This window comes from Pongo pygmaeus, chromosome 6 (assembly GCF_028885625.2).
Source record: "Pongo pygmaeus isolate AG05252 chromosome 6, NHGRI_mPonPyg2-v2.0_pri, whole genome shotgun sequence".
NCBI lineage: Eukaryota > Metazoa > Chordata > Mammalia > Primates > Hominidae > Pongo > Pongo pygmaeus.
In genome coordinates, this window is record NC_072379.2 from 117,044,585 (window position 1) to 117,062,429 (window position 17,845).

General features: G+C 36.5%; 1 protein-coding gene across 1 annotated transcript in view; it reads left to right on the forward strand.

Annotated features, from left to right (window-relative positions):
* Positions 1 to 17,845, forward strand: part of ANKRD7 (ankyrin repeat domain 7) — a 123,865-nt gene that overhangs the window by 90,485 nt on the left and 15,535 nt on the right. The window contains exons 8-9 of the transcript XR_008503575.2: positions 3,183 to 3,224; positions 3,360 to 3,497. The gene's annotated coding sequence lies outside the window, so the exon portion shown is untranslated. The remainder of the gene's footprint in view (positions 1 to 3,182; positions 3,225 to 3,359; positions 3,498 to 17,845) is intronic.

The following is a 17,845-nucleotide window of genomic DNA, read 5'->3' on the forward strand; positions in this document are numbered from 1 at the left end:
CGTGTTAGTCATTTCCCCAGCATCCTGGTGCCCGTGAGTTTAGGAGCTTTGTTTCTTGCTGGGGAGGCAGGCACGAGCATTGAGAAAATGGACTGGGGTGTTGGGCATCTGAACTTTCTTCTTTTCTCTTTGGTCTGGAAATATGATAAAAGACATATCTAATATCTTTTGCTTATTTGAAAGAATTATCTAATCCCTTTGCTAGATTTATGTTATGTTGATTGGGGGGAGAGGGAGGAAATGCATGATATTTAGACTAATGGCATATCAGTTAGGGGCTGGGCTATTTGAAGGAGAAGTGTGAAAGTTTAACATAGCCTTAGCACTTATGATGTGTTAGGCTATAAAACCCAAAGTTAATAACACTGCCTTCTGCTGTTGGTTCTATTCAGCTCTCATCTTACCCTTCTGTGACTGGAAAGGGGTCTGGATGCAGACCCTAAGGGAGGGTTCTTGGATCTTGCATAATAAATGATTCAGGGTGAGTCCATAGAGTAAAGTGAAAGCAAGTTTATTAGAAAAGTAAAGGAATGAAAGAATGGCTACTCCATAGACAGAGACTCTGGTTGCCCATTTTTATGGTTATTTCTTGATTATATGATAAACAAGGGGTGGATTATTCATTCCTCCCCTTTTTAGATCATATAGGGTAACTTCCTGACATTGCCATGACATTTGTAAACTGTCATGGTGCTGGTGGGAGCGTATTAGTGAGGATGTCCAGAGCTAACTCTCATTGCCTCCTTGGTTCTGGTGGGTTTTAGCCAGCTTCTTTACTACAACCTGTTTTATCAGCAAGGTCTTTATGGCCTGTATCTTGTGCCATCATCCTGCAACTTAGAATGTCTTAACCATCTGGGAATGCTGACCAGTAGGTTTTTAGCCTTATTTTACCCAGCACCTATTGAAGATGGAGTTGCTCTGGTTCAAACACCTGTGGCACTTCCAGTCTTGCCTACTTCAAACTGTTCCCCATGCTGCTAACGCATAGCTACTGAGCAGATCCCTCTTAATGCAAATATATTATTTACTCCACTATTAGAAATTTTGTTATAGGCTGTCTGTAGCCTACAAGAAAAAGGTAAAACATCCAAACCACCCCTGATCCATCTGGGCCCCCAACCTCACTCAGCTCACCAGCTACCTCATAGTTCATGCTGTATTAATGAGACAGATATCTCTAGGACTACTTCATACCTCCACACTCTTGCTCCCTGTTCCTACTTCCCAGAATACCCTCTTCCCAGAAAACCTTTCCCATACCCCAGTTGATTCTAAGTACCCTTGTGAAGAAAACCAGAATATTTTACCCCAAAATGTACTTCATTGGCATGTTTTAATATGGCTATTCAGAGGGGCTGCAAAACATAAACATAGCCTTGAAAAGCTACCTGGTTTGTGGGAAATTTGCATCTGTAGAGGAAATCTACGTTAGTGAAATGAAGTAAACAACAGATGAAAACAGGCTTTCTCTGAGGTCCCCCTTGGATCTAGGAAAGGTTAACTCACAGAAAAAAGAGACTCAAAGTCTCACACTTCTAAAGGTCTGACAGAGAAGCCTTACAAAAGCTACCATCTATTCTTTTTAGGACAGCTCTGAGATTACCTGAAATATTTTCATGTGCATAACAAGACAGCCTTTGCTTGACATACTTTCTTCCCTTTACTCTCTCATAACCTGTAATACCACCTTTCCCTGTCCCCAGGACTTCCAAGCCGCTATTCTTTCTGTAACCAGAGGGTGTAATGAAAACTTCAGTTATTTGACCCCTCCCTTGAGCCTCATACCTTGTAGTATGGCTCCCATGTCCATAAGCCCATTAATAAATTTGTAAACCTTTCCTTTCCACGAATCTGTCTTTTGTTACAGAGGTATCCCAGGTAAGAACTTATGAGAATTGAGAAAAGAAATTGCATATTTTTTTTTCTCCCCTTCCATGGCCCTAGGCATCCATAGACTTCTTATTCATTGGCAACAACAGCATGTTTGATAGTCCAGGCCTCAGACTGGGTTTGATTCTATAGTCTGTCCTTTACGTTCTGGATAACCTTAACTTCTTCAACCTCCTATTCCTTATCAGTAAAATAAGGTATTTATAATAATAGTACTTGTCTCATAGAGGATTCAGTGAGTTAATACTTATAAATTGCTTTGACATTGTGCCTTGTACATTGTAAACATGTAATAAATGTTTCAATTACAATGATGCCATTTTCTATTGTCAGTAATTATGATTGCTATAGCGTCTTTTGCATTATGATTTCAACATTATCTTTTCCATGAGTTTGTTTTCCTACTAGATTAATTCCTCCTATAAGGCAGTATTCATTCCATACTTATGTCTGAATCCTCAGAGCTGTGCATTGAGCCTCTTTCGTAATAGGAAGTCAATAGATGTTACATGCTTACGAGATTGCCAGCTTATCGTCTAAATTAATATTAAAACATCACACTCTGGACTTTGTAGAATGGCTAAGAAAAGTGTTTCTTCATAGGCTAGAGGTTCAGATTATACGTTTGTTACAAAACTGGCAGGTTTGTATGCCCGTTCTGCAGAAACATATCAATATACTGAGACAGTGGAGATTGCAGCAAAGAAAGAGTTTAATAATAGCAAGACCAAAAAGCAAGGAGATGGGAGGAATCCTCAAGCCTCAAATCTGTCTCCTCAAGGGATGCTGCTCAAGGATCTTTAAGAGGATTGTGGAAGGTGAGGGGCTGGAAAGTTGAGGTTGTTGATTGGTTGAGGAAAGGGGGATAGAATCATCAGAATGTGGATATTGCATTCTTCCGTGAGTCAGTTCCTTGCTGGGCCCTTCAGACAAGCAGCTTTTATTAATATGCAAAATATAAAGGGAAAATTTAAAGTTTATTATTTTATTTGTTTTAGATTTTACCTATAAAACAAACAAACAAACAAAAAGACACAATATCCTGTGACAAGGGGTACATAATAAACAGCAACTAGCTATAAGAAAGTGGGCCAAAGAGCAAGCTGGCTTAATAATTACTGCTGATTTTGCCACAAGCCCAGCTAGATTTTTTGTTTTTCTTAATTGATTTTATATAGTTTTCTTAGGGGTAGTTCTGTGTTCAGGTACATTTCTAGTACTTTCAGTGTAGTCTCTGTTGAGTGTTCCTGGAGTTTGTTTCTGACAGCCATTTTCTGTTTTCTCCATAGGTACCAGGCTCTTGGAGCCTTTCATTCTTCAGCATTTAGAAGGTACTTAAATATTTAATTCCTGTTTTTGAATTTATAATTAAATAGTAAAACTATTTTATTGTGTGCAGATATTGATGATGTTATTTATGTATTTGGTTTATGTTTTTGTTTATTTATTTATTTATTTTGAGGCAGAGTGTCACTCTGGTAACCCAGGATGAGTGCAGAGGTACAATCATGGATCACTGCAGCCTCAACCTTCTAGGTTAAATCAATCCTCCCACCTCAGCCTCCCAAGTAGCTGGGACTAGAGTTGCGCGCCACGCCATCTGGGTAAGTTTTAATTTCTTGTAAAGACAGAGTCTTGCCATGTTGCCCAGACTGGTCTCAAACTCCTGGACTCAGCTGATCTCCCTGCCTTGGCCTTCCAAAATGTTGGGATTATAGGTGTAAGCCAGAACACCCAGCCTATGCCTTTGTTGAAATTCTGAAAGCAGAATGGCAGAAAGTAGCTTTAAGTGAATCAAAAGAAACGATTTTTTTCTTATTTTTTATTTTTGAAGATCTCAAAGTTTGTAATTTTTTTCTTAACCAAATGCAATATTGTTAAATAGATGGTGTTTCTGAATATAACTTTTAGTAAGTTATCTTTAATAGTTCTGTTTCCTTAGTAAGATGAGAGGTCTTCAATGACAAATAATTTTCTTTTAATCTTGGTAGGACTTGTCAGTTCTGTTGGCATAAACATAGAGTTTTAAATTGAAAACCAAGATTGTTTACTAGATATAGATAGAGGTTTACTATAAAATTCTATTATCCAAGACTTCTAAAAGATTGATATATCTTTGGTTATTATTAATACTCCCATGTCTGCTCTTATAGTTTTCTTTTTTTATTGCTTAATGCTTCACTTTTCTTACTTTTCTCTGGAAAAGCATTCAGTATGTAGTATTAGAATGCATAACCTTGTGAGCATGTTTATACCATCTAATTTTTTAATATTGTGATGAATGATTAATCATAAAGGGTTCATCTTTTTTATCCTATGCAATAGCTAATGTATCCATGATTTAATACTTTGAAGGTTTTTGGAGGGATGTTTATTAGAAAGTGGAAATGTTTATTTTTTTTAAATCCTTATTCTAAGATTTAAAAAATCCTTTTGCTCATGCATATGAGCCCTCTCTTCTGTTTAAGACTCAAGAGGACTTCAAAAAGAAGTGTAAGTGTTGAGGAGTTTTTCCTCTACTCATCTTGGGTTCATTGACTGGGACTCTGAAAATTAGACAGACAAAAGTCGAATTAACAAGAGAAAAACAACAACAAAAAAAGCTAATAAGAAGCTTATTAGCAGGCATTATGCAACTGGGGGTACTCAGTGGATGAGTAACCCAAAGAAGGGGTTAGGACTTGGGGAATATGAATCATCTTAACAAAAGAAAAATACATTTGTAGAGGAATTACAAGGGAAAGAAAAATGCTTCCGGTTTTTAGGGACAGCAGCTGTGAGAAGGCAAGTATATGGTAGAAACCAATGAAAGAAGGTTATTTTAGCAAGGTTTGCTACATAGATTCCAGTGGTGCTTTCTCTATTCTGACGAGTTTAGAACTGTCTCCAATGATTAAGAATACTCTTGCTTTTTCTGATAGAGAGGGGAGGAAAAGCAGATTTTCTTTGTTTCTATTCCTCAATTGCTCTCAACTCAAAGTAATGCTGACAGAATGTGTCCATACTGAGTAGTTTCAATAAATGGCATGTATTTTTAAATACACAGAAACACACACACACGTTTGTGTGTGTTTGCATGTGCATACAGGTGTAAAACACACAAATCAACCCCAATACTTTGAAGTCAAGAGGAGGATCCACAAAGAATTCAAATAACCTATTGAAATTGCAGGAGAAGGTGAGAAATTTCTTCCCTCTCTACATTGTCTCCACATAATTATAGTTAATGCTGTGGTACTAAAACTCAGCAAGGGGTTAGAGCAAGAACTTTGGAATTAGGCTGCTGAGAGTTCCAATCCTCTTTCTTGCCATTTCCTGAGTGTCATCTTGGGCAAATTATTTCAATTTTTGTATCAGTGTACTAACCATATTGACGCAGTATATTTTTGGTGCCGCTTCACCAGCTGGAGACCTCTGTGGCCCGTGATATCCCTGCCCGAGCCCTGCTCAGCCCTTAACTTGCTGCTGGAGGTACCCTGCCCACTTGGCTATGCAGGCTGTGTGTAGCTTGTGCCCTGGCCTGGATCTCATGCTCAGCCTGCAGCTGGGCTCGGTGTTTCCCAGCCCACCTCTGTTACAGCTCATTTAGTCCCACTGCCCCACTCTGGCCTGTGGCTCCAGGGCTGGTCCAGTGCCACCACTGCTTCCTGTTACATGGGGCAGCTACCCCATGCCAGCAGAGGGCAGAGGGTCACAGTGTTACAGACTTTTTTGTACTCATGTTTGGTGGGTTCCAAGTTCTTGTCCTGCCTCCAAGAGGAATGAGGTTACACTGACAACCAAAGGGTGAGAAGGGTGGAGAAAAGTTTTATTGAGCAATGGAACAGCTCTCAGTGTAGAGGGGACTCAAAACAGTAGTCATCCACTTGAAGGTGGGTAGTCCTCCCCACCCAAAGTCAGGCAGTCCCTCTGTCAGTGTGCCTGGGTCTGGGGCTTTTATGAGCTCAGAATGGGTGAGTGCATGGTGATTGGTTTGTGAGTAAACAAAAAAACCTAAAAGGCACCACTCAAATGTGGGCATGATAATGTTAAAAAACCAATTAGGGAAGGGGAGGTGTATGCAAAATAGGTGAAGTGTAGGGATCAATCAGAGGAAAGCATGCCAAATGAGAAGAGAGGTTCTCAATCCAGTCCATAGGTTTATCTGAGACTTGTAGCTTGGCTACAGGCTTTAAACTGTCCTTGGTTTGAAGGTGTGGTTTCACTGTGGACCTGCCCCATCTGCCTAGGGATTTTTCTGTCTCCTGCTACTATCAATATTAGATAGTTGTAAATAATGTTTCAGAAGTTGTTGGTATATGGAGTCCCTGAAATTAGAAGCAAGATTTAAGAGTTCTGGGAAAGATCTTATTTTAATCAACTCTATCTCACTTAAATGGATTAATTTTAAAAAGGCAGGAGAAAGGTTTATTGAATGCTCTAGAGAGAGTGACTTGCACTAATCCTTCGTTTCATTCAACACAATTCTCATCCTTTATTAAAAGCAGAATAGCCTCATGGTCTGCTTGTCCTCCAGATAGGAGTGGCTTGTATATGACTGATGTTTCTTGGGATCATGAATATAGGACTTGCTCCCGCTCTGGGTCTAAACATTAGAAGACCAAATGGCTTGGCTTCTGTGGTCTTAGGTTTCTTCTAAATAGGAAGAGTGTGCTAACAGCTCTAGTCACAATTCACGACCAGGCTCCTACATTTAGGCTCCTTGCTCCCTTGGTGTTATGAATCTGAAAGATAATGCATCTCCCTCAAAGTTATGTGAGAAGTGAAACCTTTTACTGAATAATTTTTTTCTTAAAGAAGAAGAGATCTGTTATTGACTTGGCTGTTTTATCTTACTTATGCAGTCTAGACTTAGTAATATTCTTAACCAACACTTTTTTTTTTGGTGGAGCAGTATGGATTTATCTTTACTTTCCTCTGGTAGTATCAAAAGCTAACATCTAAATGTAAAGATATTAAATATGACTCAATTTCTTTTTTTCCAAGGAAAGATGTCACAATATTATTTTAGAAATTCTCTATATAGATTGTGAGAAAGCCTATAGAAATGTTTACCATATAACAATTCAATCAATACTATTTCTGTGTTCCTCATGACAAGTGTTCTTAATTCATAGTGAATTTCTCTCAATTTCAAGGTCTAAGGTAAAGACCATGTCCTTGGAGAAAAAAACATACTATAGTCTAGCTGTCACTATTAAAACAATTTGTTGGACCAGCTGAAAATTTTCATTAATTCACCTTTATAAGTATATATTAAGTCATTGTATTTTTGTCTTAATAATACTTGAGGTAAAGGTAGTTGATTTCCTACATAACATTATTTAAGAAACAGATGGGTTCTATTATTAGTGGATTGTAATAATAAGAAAAAAACCCACTCATCACTTTGAAAACTAAAAATCAATCCTGAATATTGAACTAAAAATTAATAAAATGTGATATTCATTAGAAAATGTTTTTTTACTTTGAAACTGCAAATAGTCTATGTAAATTTCTTCTTACACATATGGAATATTGAAAAAGCAAGCAACACTTATGACTATATTCAGGAGCTTTCACTTGTGATTAATAACAAAACAGTATTTTAATAAATAAAATATTTATGTACTAAGGTAAAATAGACTTGAATATATAGATAATCCAGCTTCACTGGCACTAGTGTTATATTTTAAAGTAATATTAAAGATAAAACATGTATGTTTAAGCCAAATACCAGAAAACATCATATAAATTATTTTTTATTATAAACATTTTGACATCACAAGCTTAGAGTAGAAATTCTTTTTCTATTTATCATTTCCATTCCTTTCCTAGGATGAACACTTTATATTTTTCATTACATTTGTGTAAGAAATTCTCAGACTATTCATTCCTAGCAGATATAACCTAACAAGAAAAATGTCATGAATCAAATGCATGGTGACCTCAGGCTGCAGCTTGTCTTGTGTTACTGTCTTCTGAGGGAGAACAAATCCAAGCATCTTAACTAGATTTATAGACTTCTATTGACTCACCACAGGGATGTTTTAGAAGGTCTCAGAGTATGGTGGTTCTGTGATAACCAGCTAAAGAAGTTATGGCCTGTCACAATTTGTGCTTTAAGTAAACTCCAATTTGTTGTGTGTATATCAAGAGCAATACTTTAATACTTGATAGCAGTAGGAAACATTGTAGGTACACTCACCACTTCTCTAATCTCTAGATTGGAGCATCATCTCTTTTCTAGTTTCTAGAACCGTTGAATGAACACGTCAAGAATCTCTGGTGTTTAAACCTCAGATGTTGTGGTGCATGCAAAGAATTGGACACTTGAACCGCTTATGGTCTACTTGAGGAAATGTGCTAGGTTATTTTGGTAGCTAGAAACAGACCCAGGTTATCTTGAATAGTAAAACTGTGGTTATATTGCATATGAGAATGAGGACAAGAATGTTGTACAGAAATAAACCAGAGATCATAGACACTAGAAAGTACTTGAGGCTCCAAGAAAATCTAAGAAGCTTTAGCGTTCATCAGTAGGAGAGCTTTCATTTCCTGCACTGAGGAATATACTCTTCCTCATTTCTGCTTCTACTACAATCATTTGCTTCACTCTCTATTATAAAAACTTCTTTTATCTATTTCAGTTTTGGCTTAGTTTTAACATACACATAATCATATTTTTACTTGTGGCCCACTATGATACTGATATTTCATGACCTTTCTTTCTGTGCATATTTTCAGCTCCTCTTATCAGCTCTTTAAGTTCTTCTATAGCTTATGCTTAGATTACCAAGAGAGGGAGAATCTGAATTACCATATAATCCAAGAATTTGACTTCTGGGTATATATGCAAAAAAACTGAAATAGAAATGTTGAAGACATCTCCATGTTCATTTCTGCATTATTCACAATAGCCAAGATATGGAAGAAATGTTAGTATCCATCAATGGATGACTGAATAAAGATGTTGTGTTACATACACACAATGGGATACTATGCAACCTTAAAAAAGAAGGAAAGACTGTCATTCGCAGGAACATAGATGGAGCTGTAGGACACTCTCCTTAGTAATATTCTTAGTAAAATAAACTACGCATAGAAGAAATACTGTATTTTGTCACTTACACGTGTGATAGTCTTTCTGCTCCTTAGCTCAGCTAGGTCCAAGTTCTTTTCTCATGAACAGGAAGAAATAGGCACACGGACACTGGAGAGCAAGTGGAGTAGAATTTATTAAGTTAAAGGAAAACTCTCAGCAGAGAGGGGATACAGGGGGTGGTTCCCCTACCCGAAGGCAGGAAGGCTTTTCCTGTGTGGCTGGGGCCTCTTATGGACCTAGAATGGGGAGTGTGTGCTGACTGGATTGTGAGTATGCAAAAAAGATTGAAGCGAAGACACTACTCAAAGGTGGGCATGGCAGTGTAGAAAACCAATTCGGAAAGGGTGGGTGTACGTAAAATAGGTGAAGGATGGGGAACAATCAGAGGAAAGCATGCCAAAAGGGAAGAAAACTTCTCAATCTGGTCTGAGGATTTAATTTGTAGCTGGGCTTTCAGGCTTTAAGCTGTCTTCAGCTTGGAGGTAGGGTTTCACTGCAGACCCACCCCTATCTGCGTAGGCATTTGGCTGCCTCCTGTCTCTCTCATGTGGGATCCAAAAAGTAACTCATAGAATCAGATAATAAAGTAGAGGAATGAATCAGGGAGGGGTGAGGATGGCGGGATGTAGATCAAAGAGTACAAACTTTCAGTTAGACTGGAGGAATACATTTTACTAATCGATTGCACTGCATGTTAACTGAAAGTTAATAAGAATGTATTGTATATTTCAAAACTGCTAAAAGAATAGATTTTTAACATTTTCACCATAAAAAAAATTTGGCTAGGTGATGGATATGTCAGTATGACAGAATGTTTCTACAATGTACACATAGATAAAAACATCACATTGTACTCCATAAGCATAAACTAATTTTATAAAAAGACAAACAAGAAATCAAGGATTATAACTTACAGCTCTGAAAAAAAGCACCCCAAAACTGAAGAAACTACTGAGGAAATGCTAAGCACAGTGGATAAAAAAATGCAAATCTGAAGCTATTTTTCTTGAATTTCAGAGTTCTAAGGATGAATAGAAGACTATTGATTTTCTAGAAGGCCAAATTAAGGCCACTACCAAAGAAATACATATTGGAATGGGATCAGATTTGTCATTAGCAACACTAGATGCTGAAGACAACTGAGAAAGTCTTTCAGAGCTTAGAGGGAAAATAATTTTTAACTTAGAATTTTAAGCCTAGCAAAACTGCAATCAAATGTGAATAAAGAACACAATTATACTCAGACATCTAAGTATTTGGAATACTTACACACCATACAGTCCTCCCCTTCTTTCTTTAAGTTACTGAGTATGAACTCTGGCAAACACAATTATAAATCAAAAAGTACCACAATCAGTTTTCCACTTGGGGATATAGAGAGATGAAAAAAGTGTTCCTACTATCTTTTTAATCATCACCACCATCATCTTCCAATGGACAAACAGTAAGTTTATGACTTTGGAGTGCTGAGATTACAGAGAAACCAACTTCCTGACAATTTAAAGAGACACTCCTGACTTCAGGGATGGAAAAACCATGAGCATTGGTTTACTGGGAAAGATATAGCCAGATATAGGAAAGAAGAGTTTAACTAGAAAGAGTGGTAAAATGCTGGGGGCTAATCAAGGCTGTACTAATGAGAGAGGACATTTCATCCTATTGCATGTTTTTTTTTCACTCCATGAATCTTGCTGGGACTCAAAGCAAAGATTTGGACAACTTTAAAAAGTCTCCCTTATGGTAAAAATCTGGGTGGGGAAGAGTAGATACTGTGTGGAAGGGGCACTAAACTCTATCAGAGCACTTTTCTTCGAACTCTGTAGACAGGAGCCTTAATCTATGGAGACAGGGAAAATAAAACACTTTTGCTATTAAGACACTGGTGAAAACAGATTGCAGTTGGGGAAGAGAACTAGAAAAACCTGTCTCTAGTGAAGGGGCAGGGAAATACTTAAATTACCAACAGGGCAAACATATTGAGGTAAGGGACATTGAACCTGGATAAAACAAGTTTAATCTTAATAAAAAAGACTACCTTGAACTCCTTACCACCAGGCTAAGAAGTGTTAAGTAGCAATTAGTTTGCATGATACACTCTGAGGTGAGCAGAGAGTGATGACTAATAGCTGAGGGTGAGCCAGACATTGAAAAACAAAACCAAACAAATCAGACGCTGCTTTTTAAAAGATATTTCTAGAAAAATTTAAAGACTGTGTGCAATGAGGGTAACCATTGCAGAAACAAACCTCAAACAGTCCATCTCCTAATTAGATTACCTGAAGCTCCGGCATTAAAGGGATAGCAGAGGAAAAAATGTGCCCAGTTTCAGGGATAAAAAGTTGGTTACCTCAGTCTCTACTGTCCTGCACAAGATACCTGACAAATTTGCAAAGCATATGAAAAAACAAGAAAAAAAATGCATCAGAAGAAAGAAAATGACTGTAAAAATTGAACTAAGATGTGATACAGATATTTGGATTATTTTAAAGAAAATTTAAAATAACTATAATTAATATGTTAAACACTGTAATGATGGTGTTATGTCAATTATCAGGTGATTAATTTCAGTAGAGAAATGAAAACTAGAAGAAATAATAGAAATGCTAGAAATGTAAAACAGTAAGGAGATGAAGAAAGTCTTTTAAAGGTTCATTAGGAATATCAAGACAGACAAGGAAAGAATCAGTGAACTTGAAATTAGGCCTATAAAAAGTTATTCAAACACAAACATAAAATGTGGAAAGAAGCAAAAAACTAAACCCAAAACTCCAAACAGCATTCCAGTGAGTTTGGACAGTATCAAATGACCTACTATATACATGATTAGAATTTGAGAAGGAAAATAGAGAAAGAGAACAAGAAAAAATGATATTTGAAGAACTACTGGCTGGGTTTAAAAAAAAACCTATTAATGATAGGCATCAAATGATACATCAAAAAGATTAGATTGTAGACAGAGAAATCTTCAACAAACTATTATCAGATAGAATCCAGCAATATAAAAAAGAGATACAACCAAGGGCAGTTCATCCAATAGATGCAAGACTGGTTCTGTATTTTAAAATCGAAGCATATACATGATGAGGCACACACATATAGATATATATGTGACAAAACCCAAACTGAGGAACTTTTTACAAAATACCTGACAGTTAAGCTTTAAATAAGTCAAAGTTATAAAATACAAGGAAGCCTTAGGAGCTATAATAGGTTAAAAAAGAACTATGGAAGCTGAAAGCAATGCTGGATTCTGGATACTGGAACAGAAAAAGAATGTTAATGGGAAAACTGGTGAAATCTAAATAAAATCCGCAATTTAGTAAATACTGTTCGTGATGGTTAATTTAAAAAAAACTCAATAACTGTATGGGTACAGGAATCTTTGCTTCTGATATTTTAATGCATCCATCACCTGAGTAGTTTTATGCAGTTGTGATGGTTAAACTGGGCTAAGGAATGTTCAGATAGCTGGTAAAAACGTTTCTGGGTTGTTTCCGGAAGAGATTAGCATTTGATTCAGTATACCAAGTAAAGATCCACCATCATCGATGTGGGCAGTCATCTCTCAAACCATTGAAGGTCCAAATAAAACACAAAGGCAGAGAGGAAGGGTGAATCCTCTCTCTTTTTGAGCTGGGATATCCATCTTCTCCTGCCCATGGACAGCTGAACTGGTCGTTACGCCTTTGAACCCTGGGACCTGCATCAGCAGATTTATCAGACCTACTGCCTCGGACTGAGAATTACACCATTGCCTCCCCTGGTTCTCAGGATTTTGGATTTAGACTGAATTATGCCACTGGCATTTCTGATTCTCCAGCTTGCAGGTGGCATTTTCTAAGACTTGTCAGCATCCATAATCATGTGAGCCACTTCCCATAAGTCCCCTCTTACATAACTCTACATATCCTATTGGTTCTGCTTCTCTGGAGAACCCTGAGTAATACAGTATTGTACCAATGTCAATTTTAAAATTTTTATCATTGCATGGGATTATGTAAAATGCTAACGTTAGAGGATTCTAGGTGAAGGATATACGGGAACTCTGCACTATATTTGCAACTCTTTTCTAAGTCTAAAATATTTAAATATAAAAATCTAATTGCATGTAAAATTGCATGTCAATTATACCTTAAAAGAGCTGTCAAAATTTTTAAAACTTGAAAAGGACTATAAGCTTTCTGGGAAATAACTAGATGAGTTAATATAAGTACCAGGAAACTCAGACCCAATTAGGAGATCAGAAGATTTGGGTAGAGAGTTCTCCAGGGATTAAAGGAGATTTAATAGAATGTAGAATGATTGAGAGCTTAGAAAAAAATTCAGAGATGATAAAGAGATAAGACAAGGATAATCCATTTAAACTTCATGCTAAAACTTTCTCTTTTGTGGAGCACAGGAGTCATAGTCTTGGACCTATATAGTAGGAAATATAATTTTAGCACTTTTCTTTGATAGGGAGAAAATTTATGTACTTATCAATCTCCACCTGACTGACCCTTGCTGGCAACATCAGCTTATCAAATGAGAAGTCAAGGGGTTGTGGTTTTCAGAATAAGAAATGTAGATTTACATATCTTGTTTGAATTTGCTTACTCGATCAATCAGAGCAGTGACAAAACAATATTAGCAGAAGAAGTAGATGAAAGAGTGTGGGGAAGATCATCCTTATTTATCATATTAGAAACTCAATAGCCTATACATGAAAGCCAACTACACGATAAAATTTAGATACAAAACTGTTTAGGAAAGAGATGTTAACCACCTAAAGAACTAGAAAAGATAAAGAAAAGTTTGAAAAAATGATGGAGAATGTGAATTAGATAATCAAGGAAAGGGGAAGTTTGAGACAGTGACTTGTAGTTCTTTCTATGATCTTTCCATGAACTTTAACCACATATTTTCATGTTATTATATTTTTTGAAATGTTCTGTCAATATAGTTATAACCTATTAGAGCCATTAAAACAGGTGTGTGTGTGTGTATTCTCTTTTCTTTCATATATATGTGTAGGTATACATACACATATATGTATAAATGTACATATATATACACACACATATATATGAAATGGAATAATATACATTCCATATTATAAATTATCAAATATAAAGCTAGTTCACCGGTAATTATTTCTAGCAGTAGATTCAGGGATTCAAGTGATAGCTGTATTCAAGTTAATTATTTAAGAAATGACTTTTTCCCCTAGACTCAAAGCAACACATTGGTAGCATATTTTCTTAAATTGAAAATCACCCATCTTCCATGTCTAGTGCTTAATTGAACACAACTAAGCAAGTTCATTTAATTGAAAGTCCCTTGAAAATCACTTGTTTTATTGAACCCTCTTAAGTTTATAATTGAAAAATAATGCAGATGAGTGATTCTTTTAGAAGTAGATTCTAGTGAACAAATTTTGAGATCATTTGACATCAAAGCTGAGAGTGTGATTCTTTTGGTATACTATGCACTCATATCAACAAAAAAGTTAATTTACATTATAGTATTGAATAATTGATTAAGAAAGAAGTTTACATAATTTTTATCCTAAATAGTTTCAGGTCAAATACTGTTCACATTTTCTTGGTCACTCAGCAAATGATATTTTTCGTAAAGAAGTCAATGATGTTCAGAACTGAATTTGGATGCTACTTGACAGGATTTCATTATGGACAGAAGATCTTGACAAATATTTTAGTTAACAGTAAGAAAGAAGAATTTGAAACTAAAAACACCCCTCACCTAAGTTCTTAAGGTAATATGGCTACCAATGATGGAACATTAATGGATCTGCATAATTTACTGGTTGTGAGCCAATCTCTGAAGCCCAGCTGCTGCTGTCTCTGATATTTATTCAGAGAGACCAGAGAGACTCTTGCCCAGCTTTTTTGGCTCTCCCTCAGACTGTCCACTAGATTTCTGGTAGGATCACTCGATTTCCTTGCCCTGAAGATCACCGCTTGGGTGATGAACTTCAGCAACATCTCTCAATAAAGGTCTAGTAAATCTCCCTCTGGCTTCACTCATCGTGGCTTTGGGTCAGAGACCTTTCCCTTCCACTAGATTTCCAACTGGAAAGAGGAATGGCAACCATGAGCATGGGCTGGGAGCATTAGTAGATGTATTTGACTCCTTTCCACCATCCACACACTCTGGCCTCACTTTTTCCATTTCTTTTCTTTCCAAGAGGAGTGATTGCTGGAGCCAGACTTGTTCAAATCCCAACTCCATTGCTTACTAGCTATGTGTCTGTAGAGAAGTGTTTGTCTTTTGCAGGGGTTAGTTTCTTTATCTGTAGAGTGTGAATAATAATTGTATTTCTTCATAAGGTTCTTGTCATGAGTAAATGAGATTTTACATGTAATGTGCTTGGTTAGTATGGTGTTTGGTGTATAGCTGGCATTTTGTGAATGCTAGTTATTATTATTTTACTTTTTCTTTTTTCTTTCTACTGCCCAAAATACTTAGTGGGATGTAATGTGAGAGAAATAGACATGCAGATCTAAGAGGAAATATTGACAATATAAGCCTGAACAATGTGTCCAAAATGAAGCTCTGGGATTAAATAGGTTGCCAGCCTATTCTAAAATTAAAATAACAAAATGCTATACTTCTGTGGCTTACCTCTATACTAAAATATATGTTTCTAGATGCCTACTTACAAAATATTCATTATAATGTAGATTATAATTTTTACAGTTATCTGGCAAAATCTGTGAAGAGGAGGTGATCATATTACCTTGTACTTGAAAATAAAAGCAGAGGGTTCTCAATTCTGTTTTGCTTCCTGAGACAGCCAAAATTCTCTTCTATATTTCTTGAGGAAGTCTTTCTCAATAAAGTTTAGTCCCTTATCTGCCATTGATCCGGAATAAACTGCTAACTAGCATTCACATAGTTAAATTGTTTTCTGAAATCTGTGACGATTTTGTTGAAGCACTATTTGGTAGTGTTATTTTTTCCCTCCAAGTCATTTTTGTCAAAATGTGCTTCAATATTCTCTTTGATTGCAACTGAAATGCTCACACAGTTTTCCTAAGATGCTGTCAATGTAATTTTGTAGTAAATAACATTATAATGTCAATGTATAACCAAGAAGGTGATACAATGTCAAGGATACACTTAGCATGGCTATAGCATCAATTCAATGGAAAATGCATATTTATTCAGACCTTAAGATGTCAGAATTGAATCTTGCCCAAGTGTTACATTACAGAGAAAAAAAAAAAGAAATCAAGCCAGAGAAATCTTTATTAAAATTCTACTGAATAAAGGAAGTTTCAGGTTATAGCACTCAAGGTGCCTTCAGATTATAAAATGCTATCATATCTCCCATGGCAACTGTGGAGGACTCCTCCAACCCAAATTGCAATGCTTGATGTTCTGGGACCTAAGGAATTTTATGGAAGTAATTAAAGGATTCTCCAGCCATGATTTACTGATAGTACTAGAGAACTTCTAATTTCATGAAGAAGGCGAGGTAGTTACAGATGCTCTAATTCCGGGTTCTGCCCACTGTGATGACCTTCTTCTTCCAGCCTGCCCTTCTATTTAGGTACTAGAAGGATGGAATTGAGATCTTGGACCTAACATAGGCCTCTCTATGTGGAGAAAAGGACTGCCTGTGTGCTCTTCTGGTATACATTTAGTTGATTTCTGGATTTCTTTTATTATAAATTCATTCCTTTGGGTTAAGCTTTTAAAATGTCATTTCTACTGGGGAGAGTAACACATCAAACTTTGATGAAGTTGATTGAAGTGCTCTTCAAACTATGGTCAATGGATGCCATACATCTGAATTCCCTGAGTTGTTGGTAGAAAAACAAGCTTCTTTTCTGACTCTTTCTCAGATGCCCAGAGTCAGAATATCTGGAGATTAATAGTTATTTTCTGCCTATAAGAGTGTCCTGAGAAGGCCCAGCCACCAAAAGGCATACCTTTTCTCTGGGCTAAGAAATACCTAGCTATTAATCATCCTGGCTCCAAGTCTGGTGCTCATTGTTTTTTCTCTGCTTGGTGTATACAGTACTGTCTTTCTATCTTGAGCAGTGTTTGCTACTCAGTATTTTTCAAAGATCCTTTGAAAGGGCATTAAGTAGATAAAGATCTTTGTTGCTTCTTTGCACCAGCTCATCTAATTTCTTGCCCAGGCAGACAGAGAAGAAGCATCCTTACAGCTTCCATATATTTTGTATTTCATTCTTATGAATAAGTAAAGTAACTATATAATTTATTGTTTCAATTGGGTTACTCTCAAGAAAGAAAGGGAGTGCTACTAATTGTTATGCTGGGCTGTTGGAGAAAATTAAGACTTTCAGACAAGCCTAGATATATGGTCATCTTAATTCTACTTACTTAAAACCGTAATAACAATCAAACTTTACCAATGTATTGTAAGTTACCAATCACAGCCTTTTATCAGTTTTTTTTGATGGAATATTAATGTAATGCCTTTTTAGGAGGGCAATTATAATTTTCCTGATGTTATCCATTTCCTCCTTCATCTTCCCCCTACTCACAGCTCACTTCCTTAAGCCTATGGGGTTTTCTACATGAGGTCCTTGGGCAGAAGCATCAACAGTATCTTAGAACTTGTTGGAAATGAACATTCTTGGCTCCATCCCTGATGTGCTAATTCAGAAATGTGGGAATATAGCCCAGTAATTAGTGCCTCCAAGTGATTTTGATGCACACTAAAGTTTGTGAACTACTACCTGGGACTTCTAGAATTCTTTTCCTTTTGTCCAATTCTCCACTCACCTTTAATTCTCTCTCTTTTTCCCTTTTGTATAATTGAACTTGTGATATTATTAGTTCTGTTTTTCTTTTATTTTCTTTTTAATTTTTGTGAGTATAGAGTAAGTATAT